This window comes from Pelecanus crispus, chromosome W (genome assembly GCF_030463565.1).
Source record: "Pelecanus crispus isolate bPelCri1 chromosome W, bPelCri1.pri, whole genome shotgun sequence".
NCBI classification, from domain to species: Eukaryota; Metazoa; Chordata; class Aves; order Pelecaniformes; family Pelecanidae; genus Pelecanus; species Pelecanus crispus.
The window spans coordinates 16,638,453-16,653,460 of NC_134675.1; the positions used below are offsets into that span (position 1 = coordinate 16,638,453).

Below are 15,008 nucleotides of genomic sequence, written 5' to 3' on the forward strand. Positions count from 1 at the left end.
CCTTAAAGTTCTTTTCCCTGTAGCACCAACGCTTACCTTAGTCTTACTTAAGGGTCCCTTAGAACTAGTTACTACGGAATGAGTGGCCCCACTATCAATGAGAAAATCAACTATTTCATTCCCCAGTTTAACTGGAACCAGAGGATCAGCTAGGGAAGCTTTAATAGATTCCTCCAGTCCTCTTCAGTCCAACCCAATCTCCGCCATTACCCCAACAGCTTCCTCTACTTCTTTCTCTCTATTATTCGAAAGACGTAGACATTGTCTCTTCCAGTGGCCTTCCTGTTTGCAATAGGCACACTGATTCATCCCTAAAAGAATTTCACAGTAGCCTCCGCTGTTACCCCCACGACCCCTACCTCTACCTCTAAATGCTCCTTGTACACTTCCTCTGCCTCTTCCCCTTCCTTGCCCTTCTGTCAGGGTGGCCAGCAAAGAGACCTGCAATTTTGCTGGTCCTCGCCTCTCCTTTTCCTCTACCTCTTCTCTGTTATTATATACTTTATATGCAATCGATACTAATTGTGAAATTATCATTCTGTCCACACCATCCACTTTCTGCAGTTTCTTCCTAATGTCTGACACTGACTGACCAATAAACAACATATTAAACAGTTTCATATTACTAGCATCCTCCGGATCCAAAATGGTCCATTTTCGAGCTACTTCACACAGTCTTTCATAAAAAGCAGACGGGGTTTCTTCGTCTCCTTGTCTTATATCATACAGCTTAGATAAATTTTTGGGCTTCTCTACCCCATTTTGGATTCCATATAGAATTAGTTTTTGATATTCCTTTTCTCTCTTTAATCCTTCATCCGTATTAGGGTCCCACCCTGGATCTTCCCTTGGGAGATACGTGTCAGCATTAGGTACTCCTCCATACTGTTGGGCCAGTCCTTCCCTAGCCTTTTCTGGGATTGCCCTCTTTTCTTCATGGATAAACAAATATTCCAAAAGGGCTTGTATAGCTCCTCAATTAGGATTATGAGTCATCATCTCAGTCTTAACAGTGCTATACATCCCCTCTGGATTATTCCAGTAAGACCTGACTGCCTGTTTCCAATTTAATAAGTCAGAAGTGGTAAATGGTAAATGTACATATACTGGTGCTCCTTCGGGTCCTACCACCTGCCTAAGAGGAGCCAGGTCTCCTTCTCTGTCCCCTAGTCCTTCCAGATACAGGGCTAGTGATTCCATTTTTCTCCTCACTTGTAGAATCCGGTTCTACTCATTTTGGAGGGGCTACCAAAAGCCGAGTATCTTCCTCCATGTCTTCTGAGCTGGTTTTTTCCATTTTGTAGTTATTACAGCACAAATTCCCTTTTTCTTTTTTTTCCCTTATTTTTGGTTAAAGAATATATTTCACTTTGATGCTTCGAACCTACCAGACCACATTTCTTTCTAACATCCCAATCATTTCTTAACACAAAGAACAAATCGACATATGGTACCTCATCCCATTTCTCATTTCTTCGACAAAACAACATTAATTGTAATATAGTGTTATATTTCAAAGACCCATTCTCAGGCCATTTTTCACCATACTCCAATTGATATTGTGGCCACCAATGATTACAATACTGTTTTAATTTGTCTCTAGTCATGAGGTCCCCTCCAAATTTACTCCAATTCTTTAGGATGGATCCTAAGGGACAACAAAGAGGAGCCTCCTTGGAAGCAGTGGAACCCATTTCGGTACCAAAAAGAATTTTTCAACCCAACGTTTCATACACCAAAGTTCCAAATACAAAATGAGGGATTTCCTCCCTACGTTACTAATACAACATGTAGAAACAAAACTATGCTGTTGCTGCTACTGTTGTGTTGCTTACCGCCTGACTGCAGGAAAGGAGCTGATGGAGTCTCCAATCAATAGGTTGGTGCGCACTGGAGTCCCGTCGGACCGCTTCTCCCCATCGGGTACAGCAAGACAATCCAGGCAAGGCTGTTAGCACAGTCCCATTTGGGGTGCCAGAAACTGTTTTCCCAAAAGCGGGGTCATTCACCCAGTGTGCAATACACAGAGAGCATACACACAGAGCAGAGGTATTTTATTTAATTCATTTCTGCACAGAGATGGGTGCTAGGTGGTAATTCCACAAAGCTAGCACACCACACACAGGAACCACAATGTATTTATCCCCTTACATGATTAGTAAACACCCACCCAAATTTATGTTCATTGGTCAGTAATTACCATCCCATCTGCTGTTGGTTAACTATATTTAAATTAGCCTCGCTTGCTACGTAAATTGACACGCATGCTCCTTATGGGGGGGGGGCAAGTCCTTTCCATCTTGAGTCGGTGGTCTTGATCTCCCCCTGCCGCTTTTACCTTTCCCCCAGTTACCGTGCTTCAGCAATCATCCAGTTTTTCGGCACCTTCTGGGGCAGGATGTTCCCCTTTATCATTTTCTCCGTTCCCCTTCAAGGTTATAGCCACCAGTTCTTTTCATAGTTAATTGATAGAGTAAATACTTCCTTATTTCTTTGCTCCTCCCTTCAACCACCAGATCCTGTTACACATGGTTCATTGTTTTGCTCAGCAGAAAATTCCATTTTCTGCGGTATATCACGTCAGTGCTGCATATGGGACTGCTGGACCCAACATGACAGTCACCCCAGCTGGGTGAAAGCAACTTATCCCTCACATACCATTGCCTAGAGGGGACGCTGCCTCCCTCCCAAATTATACAAACATCAGAGAAAGTAGTTTCTGAAGGAGTAATAAACTGAATTCCACTTTTGTGTACACAGTCTGTCTCTCTTGCTAGGCCCAGCCAAAGTAGCTCAGTCAGTGCCAGAGCTAGAGGGAACACCTTGTCCCCAGACTGACTGGTCCATTGCCTTACATCAAATCACATGGCTCAGCTTTACATATCTCAGGGCCAGGGACAGCAGCACAATTTCTGAGCACTGGGGCCCAAGAGTAGCTCAGCAAGAGAGAAGGAGGGATGCCCCAGGGGGCAGATGCCAGCTGCAGGTGCAGCAGGGAGGTAGGCGAGTGTTGCCCAGGCCCAGAAGGCAGCACTTCAAATCCTGTGAGTGGCTGTACCTGCTCTTTGCACTGCTTCCTTGAGGAGCAAAGAGATATCCCACAGTAGAAATGAAAGTTTCAGAAGGAGGTGGAGTATGGCAAAGAGAAGGCCAAATCCACATGCAGGACCAGCTTTAGAGCAGAAGTCAGCTACCTTCAGCATAGGCATGGATACACCAACTGGATGTCAAAAGTAATCAAAGGATGTGAAAATGCACTGAATAACACGTTACTCACTTGTTGTATTTGTGAAACCCCCCCATCCTATCAGATAGTGCTGGGTGGCACTTCATTCAGCAAAAGAGTAATAAGTTACCTCACATTTAAACTGGGTTAAGAATATGCCCACTGCAAGGACTACGCAGCACCTGGGAGAGGCAAAGGCTGTCTCTATAAAGTCCTTAAGAAGCAATTAAGAAAAGCAAACCTATTGTTGAGGTCAAGCAAAAGTTTGCACCTCCACTAGAAAATATGCAGAAGACCAGAAAAAACAAATCTTTATACTAATATATAAATTCTTTATACTAATGGCTGTGTTGATGTAGCTGTGATGGTATAAGGATAAAAGCAGCCAAGGTTTGTCAGTAGATGCAGTATCTTTTATTAGATTAGGACATGAAGAAGGGCATATATCATAGAATCATAGAATCATAGAATCATAGAATGCTTTGGGTTGGAAGGGACCTTTAGAGGTCATCTAGCCCAACCCCCCTGCAGTGAGCAGGGACAGCTTTAACCAGATCAGGTTGCTCAGAGCCCCGTCCAACCTGACCTTGAATGTTGCCAGGGATGGGGCCTCCACTACCTCTCTGGGCAACCTGTTCCAGTGATTGACCACCCTCATTGTAAAAAATTTCTTTCTTATGTCTAGTCTAAATCTATTCTTCTTTAGTTTAAATCCATTATTCCTTGTCCTGTCACAACAGGCCTTATTAAAAAGATTCTCCCCATCTTTTCTGTAGGCCCCCTTTAAGTACTGGAAGACTATATGCCTGAAAGACTGCCTGTTTTTTCCAAGTATAGCAGTCAATCTAGTAAAAGACATTACCTCTGCAGACAAACTTTGCCTCATTTTCATTACACTATAGAGTCTTTCTTTCTTTCTTTCTTTCTTTCTTTCTTTCTTTCTTTCTTTCTTTCTTTCTTTCTTTCTTTCTTTCTGCCAGGCTTGCTTATACTAAAAAGACCTACTGTCTGTGTACAACATTGATCTAAAATTGCTTTAATATTATCCCAGAATGGAGGGAGGAGGTCCTCTACTATAACATCTTTCTCTCACAACAAACCACCACAAGTCATTAGTCTGTACTGAAACTGTGCTGGAAACAAACTAAAACAATAGATTCAGAGTATAACATATTCATGTGCTTGCCATATGCCTATAGTGCAAGCACTGCCAGGTCTACACACAGTTATTCAATATTAAAAGAATGTTATTCAACTTTTACTGAAATTCCATCAGTAAGATGAGTTTCTATAATCCAGATGTGATCAGTGACATGGTTTAATAACAGAGGCAACTCTGGAAATCAAGGTGATTATCAACATACAGGCCATCCACTCAGTGCCATCCATTTGGATCTGCCAAATAGAACAGGAAGAAAAACTGTGGAGACATATTGTCACTTTATTTATTGATCTTTTTATTTATTTACAATGTGGGGGGGGCTTTAGAGGAAGAAATTTGTCTTTTAAAGCCTGGGTCTATAAAATCAAAATGTGGGGATAGTTAGATACTGTTCTGCGAATGTTTGTGTCAGACACCGAACGCTTCTGCTGTTTCTTTGTGTGGAATATATCATTAAACATCCTCCTGTGCTACATTTTCCTGGAGGAAAACAGTCCCAGAACAGTAATAGGAAGAAATAAAATTGTTAGGTTATGTGATAAAAGGACAGACTGCGCTGATCAGGCATAGGGCATAGCCAGACAAACGTACGGACCAGCCAACTATTTACATGTGGCCTTTTTATCCCCTTGTGTCTCTATTTTCCCACTCTTGTTCCTCCCCAAATCATCTAAATCCATCCCTTTCCCTGCCTCTGGTTTGTCCCCTAAGCATCCCATAGTAAATCCTGTGCAATCCTGACATACTCTTCCTCTGCATCCCATAATGTGTCCCACACCCCTAGGCAGCAACCCCCCTCAGTCCAAAAGGTGTTCCTGTGTTGACTCATCTTGATGGGTTCCACACCTGGACAATGGGGCTGATGGCTCTCCTGGGATGGCCCTGTGAGGGGTCCAGACAGGGTGTCCTCTGAGTCCTTAATTTGGATTACTATCTGCCATTGTGCCCTCTGGGCTTGTGGAGATGGGCCTTTGATGTGCTGATGGCTCCTGAGATGGACCTGGGAGCAACCAGGGCAGGGTATTATTTGGGCTCCCCTGTCTGCCAGTGTCTGTCTGAGCTCCTTTGTGGGTGTGCAGATGAGCTTTTATCACATAACGGAACAACATTTAGAACCAAGGTGGGGTTACCATAAACTGTCAAAATTAGGAGACACAGTTAAACATGAAACTGCCCTAATGCTATCAGAGCCATACACCCAAAGAGCTTATTTAAGAGGCTCAGATGAACAGATTTATTTTAAAAGGGAAAGCTCACATCTCAAAGCAGTATTTCTCAAAAGTGCAGCATTACTACCATTGTCATGCCATGGGAGAACCTGCTGAGTGGGGCAGGCCACACAACTTCTTGCAGAGAGCAACACGGGTGACATATCTTCGACCCATTCTCACTGTGTTGTCCCAAATAGGGCTCGTTTACCCGGTGTGCAATAAGCCAATCTTCACACACTGAGACAAGATATCGTTTTATTCTCAAAGTTGTGCAAGTTTGGGTGCTAGGTGGTAATTCCACAAAGCTAGCACACCTACCAAAGTTTTCTCTAACTTTTATACATTACAATTAACACACCACACCTATCTACTACATAATCATTAAATTAGCCAAGCATACTTGTCTCTTACTGGTTCATATCTTCTTCGCTTAAATATAAAGGTACAGTATGATTTTAACTTACTACGCATGCTCAAGGAGAGTGGGGGGGTAGTCTCTCTAGTTTTTAATTGAGTCGATGGTCACAATCTCCCCCTGCCGAAATTACCTTTCCCCTACTTTCCTTCTTGGCAGATCCTTAGTAACTCTTCATGGTTTACTAATCAAGACAATAATACATCACCTTGTGTCCTGTTCCTGGACAATTTGTCATTAGCAATCTATTAACCAAACAAAAGCATAGATAGGGTAGGGCTTTACAATGGACATTCTATAGCAGCATCAGCTTTGGATAACAGCAGGACCTGTGGACCCGTGGAGAGAGGAGCCCACGCTGGAGCAGGTTTCCTGGCAGGACTTGTGACCCCGTGGGGGACCCACACTGGAGCAGTTCGTGAAGAACTGCAGCCCATGGGAAGGGCCCACATTGGAGAAGTCCGTGGAGGACTGCCTCCCGTGGGAAGGGACCCCATGCTGGAGCAGGGGAAGAGTGTGAGGAGTCCTGTCCCTAAGGAGGAAGGAGTGGCAGAGACGACACGTGATGAACTTGACCGCAACCCCCATTCCCCATCCCCCTGCGCCACTCGGGGGGAGGAGGGAGAGAAAAATGGGAGTAAAGTTAAGCCCGGGAAGAAGGGAGGGGTAGGGGGAAGGTGTTTTTTTAAGATTTGGTTTTATTTCTCATTATCCTTTTCTGATTTCATTGGTAATAAATTAAACTAATTTCCCCAAGTCGAGTCTGTTTTGCCTGTGACAGTAATTGGTGAGTGATCTCTCCCTGCCCTTATCTTGACCTACAAGCTTTTCATGATATTTTCTCTCCCCTGTCCATTTGAGGAGGGGATTGATAGAGTGGCTTTGGTGGGTACCTGGCATCCCGCCAGGGTCAACCCACCACACCCTCCAAACCTCTTTTGCAGCCAGGTCCACTCCTCCCTCTTCTGCTCTGTCAACCCTCTCCCCAGCCACCTCTTGTCTCCAGATTTCCTCCCTCTCCACTGGATGCCTCCTTATAATGTATACCTTCCTTCCGTAGAAGGCCCAGTTTCCAGATGAAGAAGACATTTGGCCATTGGAAAATACAGGAGAGAAGAGAGAAACTAGATAAAGATGGACCCTCAATTAAAGGTAATTATTGTTGGACTAACATTAGGAGGAAAAATTTGATTTATCTTCATCTCAAAGGGACTTTAACTTTCCCAGATATTTGTCCCATCCAAGCACCAAGGCAAACTAAGGAAATGTCCTGGTTTTGGCTGGGATAGAGTTAATTTTCTTCCTAGTAGCTGGCATAGTGCTGTGTTTTGGATTTAGTAGGAGAAGAATGTTGAAAACACGCTGATGTTTTTAGTTGTTGCTGAGTACTGCTTATGCCAGTCAAGGACTTTTCAGCTTCCCATGCTCTGCCAGGTGCACAAGAAACTGGGAGGGGGCACAGCCAGAATAGTTGATCCAAACTGACCAAAGGGCTATTCCATACCATATGACGTCATGCTCAGTATATAAACTGGGGGGGGGTTGGCTGGGGAGCAGCGATCGCTGCTCGGGAACTGTCTGGGTATCGGTCGGCGGGTGGTGAGCAATTGCATTGTGCATCACTTGCTTTGTATATTATTATTATTATCATTATTATCTTGTTATTATTATCATTACTATTTACTTTATTTCAATTATTAAACTGTTCTTATCTCAACCCAGGAGTTTTCTCATTCTTACTCCTCCGATTCTCTCCCCCATCCCATCGGGGTAGGGGGAGTGAGCAAGCGGCTGCGTGGTGCTGAGTTGCTGGCTGGGGCTAAACCACAACAGCTGGAAAACCCGACAATCCAGCAGAAAGTCCTGGTTTTCATACACCTCACAACAGCATGCTGTCCACATTCATAACTTCCAAAAGAGTCAGCTGGGCATGCTCACACCAAAAGCCCGCTAATGTCAACACAATACTGAAGAAGGATCAACACTACAGGAGATCAGCCCATGGGGCACACCTGGTTCTGGTTTATGTCTGCTCTGCTTACAGACTTTGGTCTAAATCTCCTGTATTGTTCTGTTCCTATCTACAGGCTAACATATGGCTAGGAGACAGATCATCTAACTGTTTTATGGGCTCTTATCTTTTGCTTTGCTCCACACAAGCAGATATATTTCTAGATTTTGCTCTGGGAGAGCGCACAATGGTATAAGTGACATTAGGTAAATAAAATACTTTTTTTTTTTCTTTGAAGAACATGAAAAAATGTTGTATACCTTTTTGCTGATCAAAGGTGGTTATATTGCCCTTTTTGTTATAGATTACTGTTTTATTAATCTAATATTTACAGCATTTAAGGCTGCTTTAATCTGTCACTCAAACTTCTTATTTTGTCTGGCTATTGCTTAACCTCTGCTTTGACCAGTAAGATTTAGTGTGAAAGTGCAACTGTGTGTTTACGCTTCCTTTATATTCTAGTCTGGGTTTTCACTTGCATCACCTTTCTAATCCACTCCACTCCCCATTCTCCAGCCTACATATATCAGTAGAGCAACACTGATGATTTAAGATTATATTAAACATTTCACTTGAAATAGAATTTAAATCTCTCAGATACTACCAGAATGTCATTCTCCCTCATGCACAGGGGAACAGCACCAGACATGCACATGGGAGACAGAAAAGTAGCGAGAACTAAGTTGAAAAAGGAATTGAATTATGTAATTAGCAGCCAGAGAGGTTGGAGTTCCCCAGGCAGACTGGCAACTGCAAAGTGCCTGGAGGCTTTTCTAGGCAAAGTCAAGGTAGCAAAGGTCTTGGCGCAAGGCTCCATGCTGGCCTCAGCAAGTCAGTCGAACAGTCACACACATACCTCTCAGCATTGTTTATTAAGCGCTTCATCCTAAATCACCTTGAATTGAAAAGTCCAGGTCTGACTTTATAAAAATGTAAATGGAATTGAGTCCATGTGAGAGTTACAAGACAAGCAAAGCTTGTAACTTGAGTCAGTTTAAGTCATCTGAGGGCATAATATCTGTTTTAAATATGTAAGTTCTGATTCCCTAATATTTTGCTGTAAAGCATCCAAGTTAGCTTAGCCAACTACAGGAACCCATCCCAGTGGACCAAGAGGCAGGGAAGGTTTGCTGCAGCTACAGCTATGCCTGCTTCTTCTCTTGTACTTCTTTGATCTCTGGCACTAGAGTGGCTCATCCTGCAAAATGGCTTCTTGATTTCCTGTCGTGGTTTAGCCCCAGCCAGCAACTAAGCACCAGGCAGCCGCTCGCTCACTCCCCCTACCCCGATGGGATGGGGGAGAGAATCGGAGGAGTAAGAGTGAGAAACACTGCTGGGTTGAGATAAGAACAGTTTAATAATTGAAATAAGGTAAAAATAATAATGATAATAATAACAATATAATAATGATAATAATAATAATGATATACGAAGCAAGTGATGCACAATGCAATTGCTCACCACCCGCCAACTGATACCCAGACAGTTCCCGAGCAGCGATTGCTGCTCCCTGGCCAACCCCCCGCAGTTTATATACTGAGCATGACGTCATATGGTATGGAATAGCCCTTTGGTCAGTTTGGATCAACTATCCTGGCTGTGCCCCCTCCCAGTTTCTTGTGCACCTGGCAGAGCCTGGGAAGCTGAAAAGTCCTTGACTTTCGTATAGGACTCCATACAGCAGCTTTCCACCTTAGATGCTTTCCCACAAGACGACAGGACCCATCAGTGAACAGGGCATATTGCTTCTCATTTTCTGGCAATTTATTATACAGTGGGGCCTCTTCAGCACGTGTCACCTCCTCTTCTGGTGATATTCTAAGGTTTTTTCCTTCTGGCCAGTCCATGATCACTTCCAAGATTCCTGGGCGACTGGGATTTCCTATTTGAGCCCGTTGTGTGATCAATGCAACCCACTTACTCCACGTAGCATCAGTTGCATGATGTGTAGAGGGGACCCTCCCTTTGAACATCCAGCCCAGCACCGGCAGTCGGGGTGCCAGCAGGAGCTGTGCTTCAGTACCAACCACTTCCGAAGCAGCTCGGACCCCTTCATATGCTGCCAATATCTCTTTCTCAGTTGGAGTATAGCGGGCTTCGGATCCTCTGTATCCCCGACTCCAAAACCCTAGGGGTCGACCTCGAGTGTCCCCTGGTGCTTTCTGCCAAAGGCTCCAGGTAGGGCCATTCTCCCCGGCTGCGGTGTAGAGCACATTTTTAATATCCTGCCCTGCCCGGACTGGCCCAAGGGCTACTGCATGAACTACCTCCCGTTTAATTTGTTCAAAGGCTTGTTGTTGCTCAGGGCCCCATTTGAAATCGTTCTTCTTCCGGGTCACTTGATAGAGAGGGCTTACGATCAGACTGCAATTTGGAATATGCATTCTCCAGAAACCCACAACGCCTAAGAAGGCTTGTGTTTCCTTTTTGCTAGTTGGTGGGGACATAGCTGTTATTTTGTTGATCACATCCATTGGGATCTGACGACGTCCATCTTGCCATTTTATTCCTAAAAACTGGATCTCCTGTGCAGGTCCCTTGACCTTACTCTGTTTTATGGCAAAACCAGCCTTCAGAAGGATTTGGACTATTTTCTTTCCCTTCTCAAAAACTTCTTCTGCTGTGTTGCCCCATACGAGGATGTCATCAATGTACTGCAGATGTTCTGGAGCTTCACCCTGTTCCAGTGCTGTCTGGATCAGTCCATGGCAAATGGTGGGGCTGTGCTTCCACCCCTGGGGCAGTCGGTTCCAGGCAATCGCTGCTCCCCGGCCAACCCCCCCCCCCCCCCCAGTTTATATACTGAGCATGACGTCATATGGTATGGAATAGCCCTTTGGTCAGTTTGGATCAACTATTCTGGCTGTGTAAGAAAATTAACTCTATCCCAGCCGAAACCAGGACTCCAGCTCAGCATGGAGCTGAAATGTGCTGTGTTCTATGCACAAAGATCACAAGCTGCAAACTTCTTACTTGGGTTTCACTGAGCTCTTGCCCAAGTAAAACACTCTTGAAATCAGGATTTTATTTGGTTTGATGGCTGTTGTTTTTTAGAGACTGTATTTACCCTTGGAGAGATAATTAAATGAATGTGTGAAGCTTATCATGACATACCAGGAAGATTAGCAAAATAAAGGGATATAATGATATCTGGCAAGGATTTATTTTGAGGTCATAGTGCCCCCTTGCGGTAATGTGTATTCAGATAGCTGCATGGCTCACCATAAATTTTAAGCTATTTATATAGTAGTGCACATAAAACTTAAAGATCTAACTTGGTCTCCTAACCCTGACTTGTTCTGCATATTGTGCAATTAAGTCTTGTTTTCGGTGTGCTCCTGAACAACCTTAGTTTCTGCAGGTTTTAACGACATACAATTGGTATTTTCCATATACGTTGCAGTTATGTTGCCTGGTGTGTTTCAGTTGCGTGCTCTTGTAGCACCCCTTGGTGGTGAAACCACCTCTTGCTTTATTGCTGCACAAGAGGGTCTTTCAGTCACCAGATGATGTTTCAATTTTTTAGTATGACACATAAAAAAGGAGCGTACCCTGACTGACCAGCACAAAGACTTCTCCTTAGCATTCACCTATTTCACCTTGATCAATTCCCTGAAGAACACATCCCTGCTGCACTCGGGTCCTTCCCAGGGATGAGGCCAATCCCCACCTTGCTCCCAGAAAATGGATCAGTGGCCCTGGCCTATGTTAGCATTTCAGATCTGAAGTTTTGTTCTCTTAGTTTTGGTAACAGCAGTTCAATATACAGCAAAACAAATATCAATTGGTCTAATTTATACCTTCATTCACTTCCTTGTGAGAAATTTGAGCTATCTCAAATACCCTATTGACACTGAGTAACTAAGTAAACTGGATTATATGCTATACTTTTGCTTGAAATACAGTAGCCAGATTCAGCAAAAGATGTGTCTTTCTGCAGTCATTCTGTGTTACTAGGGATCAAGCCAAAGCCCACTGAGATCACTGGGAATCTGTCTGCTGTCTTGCTTTCCATGCTGATAGATTACTACTTACTCAAGCATACTGGTAGAAGTTAGATTAATCTTCTCAGGGGAATTCAAGAAATTATAATAACATTTTATGCTACATTTTTTTCAAGCAAATATTTTAGGCTGTACATTCTTTAGGGTAAGAATTATTTTCCAGCACTCACAGTGCTAACCATAGTCCAAGTCATTAAATTGTGATAATACAAACCAGCATTCTGCACGCAGAGGTTTCACATCCTAATATCGCTGATGTGGGGTGAACATGCTTATCTAGGCTCACCTCGGCCTCTGACACATACAACAGTTGGGATTGCCCAGGTCACCTATCTGTTTGAAGATAGTGAACAGAACATTGATACCTATTTATTTAGTTTTCATGTAGCTATTCACTGAAGACACTTCCCTGGCACAAACTCACACTGTGCTCACAGTGTAGCAAGGTTTTGCATCAGGAAAATGTCTCCTTCTAGGTCACAGCAATTCAGAAAAGTCTTTTTTTGCACTGAAATAGGTCTGCCTTTATCATCCTGGACAGCAGAAAGTATCATTATTGGGCCCCACAGAATTTTGCCATCCTCAACATTTCAGAAATGTTCTCTGGGAAAGTCCAATAGATTTTTAATATGTTCACAGGGAATAACAATCCTTGTTGCCTCAGTACTTCAGGGAGGCACAGACTGCACTAGGTCTACCTTCAGTAGATTTTACACTCTCCCCTTTGTGCTAACAAAGCTATCCAGTTGGGACTTGGGTGTGTAAAGCTGTGTTTCACTTTGCCCCCTACTCCTCTCTGTACCATTCACCTCTAAAGTGTGCAGAGTGGCAGGGGGGAGAGAGAGAGGAATGTAATAGTTCTCCTAGCCCAGCTGCCTTTCCTGTGCTTTTCTTCACTGTGTGAGTAACCAGTAACACTAGCAAAAACAAAATTTCATTCAGCTTTCTTTCTTGGCAATCAAAAAACATCATCTTGGAGAGACAGAACTATTTCACAGGTTGCTTCTTTCTTGGTCCATTTGCTATAGTTTTCCTTACAAATGCCCTAATTTCCTCAGATTTGAAACACCAGGAGAAGTTTAGATAGTTTTGATTTGAAACATGTTTTTACACACACTTCACTTACCGTTATTTTTAATCATTTCTGAAAGGTTAAAATGCACCAAAATCAAAGCAGGAGACTTTGGCCAGAAGTGTATTTTGTTATTAATCACCTTTCTCAAGTTGCTGAGTAAGCTGGCCAGTGATTTGAATGTAAATTACACATACTGTTCTAAAATGGAGACATAAGCATGTAAACATGGATTTAGGTACTTAGGTTCAATATTCAGTGGTGTTTAGAAAGCTCTCATTGTCTCACAGCTGTCCCAGGAGATGCAGGGGGATGTCAAGGGGCAGTTTATTCCAAATGTCTGCCATGCTTCTACTGTAGTCACAGTGACTGATAGTCTGTCTCACTGTGGAAAACTCTTAGACGTAATACTGAGTTCTGACTTCACCTCAGAAACCCAAATGTAAAAAGACATATGCTATCATGGCTTAAAGAGCAAGCATAGAGTCTGAGCGTATGCTTATAACCAAGAAAGTTCCCTGCATAAAAATAGGGACAGTTGGCCCCTTGCACACAGGTTATAATTCATCCATGATTCTTGAAATGTCATTAGGATGGGAAGACAAGAGGACACAGCAGAATTGCCAAGGAGACCATTTGGAGTCTTGCTGTCTTTCTGCTGCATTTTAGGATGACTCACATTTTATGAAGTGTGTACTGCAGTCACTGTCAAGGTGTACTGGTTTTGGCTGGGATAGAGTTAATTTTCTTCATAGTAGTTTGTATGGTGCTATGTTTTGGATTTGTGATGAAAACAGTGTTGATAACGCAGGGATGTTTTAGTTATTGCTGAACAGTGCTTGCACAGTGTCAAGGACTTTTCTGCTTCTCACACAGGGCCACCAGCGAGTAGGCTGGAGGTGCACAAGAAGTTGGGAGGGGACACAGCCAGGACAGCTGACCCCAACTGACCAAAGGGATATCCCATACCATATGACGTCATGCTCAGCAATAAAAGCTGGGGGAAAGAAAGAGGAAGGGGGAATGTTCGGAGTCATGGCGTTTGTCTTCCCAAGTAACTGTTACATGTGATGAAGCCCTGCTTTCCTGGAGATGGCTAAACATCTGCCTGCCGATGGGAAGTAGTGAATGAATTCCTTGTTTTGCTTTGCTTGCCTGCGCAGCTTTTGCTTTACCTATTTAAACTGTCTTTCTCTCAACCCACGAGATTTTGCACTTTTACCCTTATTGTGGTTTAACCCAGTGGGCAGCCGTTCGCTCACTCCCCCTGCTCCCCAGTGGGATGGGGGAGAGAATCAGGAAAAAAAAAAAAAGTAAAATTTGTGGGTTCAGAAAAAGACAGTTTATTAGGACAGAAAAGGAAGGAATAATTATCATCATAATATACAAAATAAATGATGCACAATGCAATTGCTCACCACCCACCAACCGATACCCAACCAGTCCCCGAGCAACGATCACTGCCCACCAGCCAACTCCCCCCAGTTTATATACTGAGCATGACATCATATGGTATGGAATAGCCCTTTGGTCAGTTTGGGTCAGCTGTCCTGGCTATGCTCCCTCCCAGCTTCTTGTGCACCTGGCAGAAGCATGGGAAGCAGAAAAAGTCCTTGACTAGTGTAAGCACTGCTTAGCCACAACTAAAACATCAGTGTGTTATCAGCATTATTCTCATACCAAATCCAAAACACAGCACTATGCCAGCTACTAGGAAGAAAATTAACTCTATCCCAGCCGAAACCAGGACATATTGCTATAACACAATACAAAATCTCAAGTGACAGCAACATCACAGTCTAATATTGAACAAAATTACAAGCCAAAAGGTCAAAATACGGCCTCTGAAGCCACTAACTGACCCCCATTGACTGGAGCAAAGCAGGAGCAGTCTCTGCGCTGTATGA

At 43.5% G+C, this 15,008-nt stretch overlaps 1 pseudogene; it reads right to left on the minus strand.

The window, feature by feature from the left end:
* The window catches only part of LOC142596448 (uncharacterized), a 49,117-nt pseudogene that overhangs the window by 16,656 nt on the left and 17,453 nt on the right, over positions 1 to 15,008 (minus strand).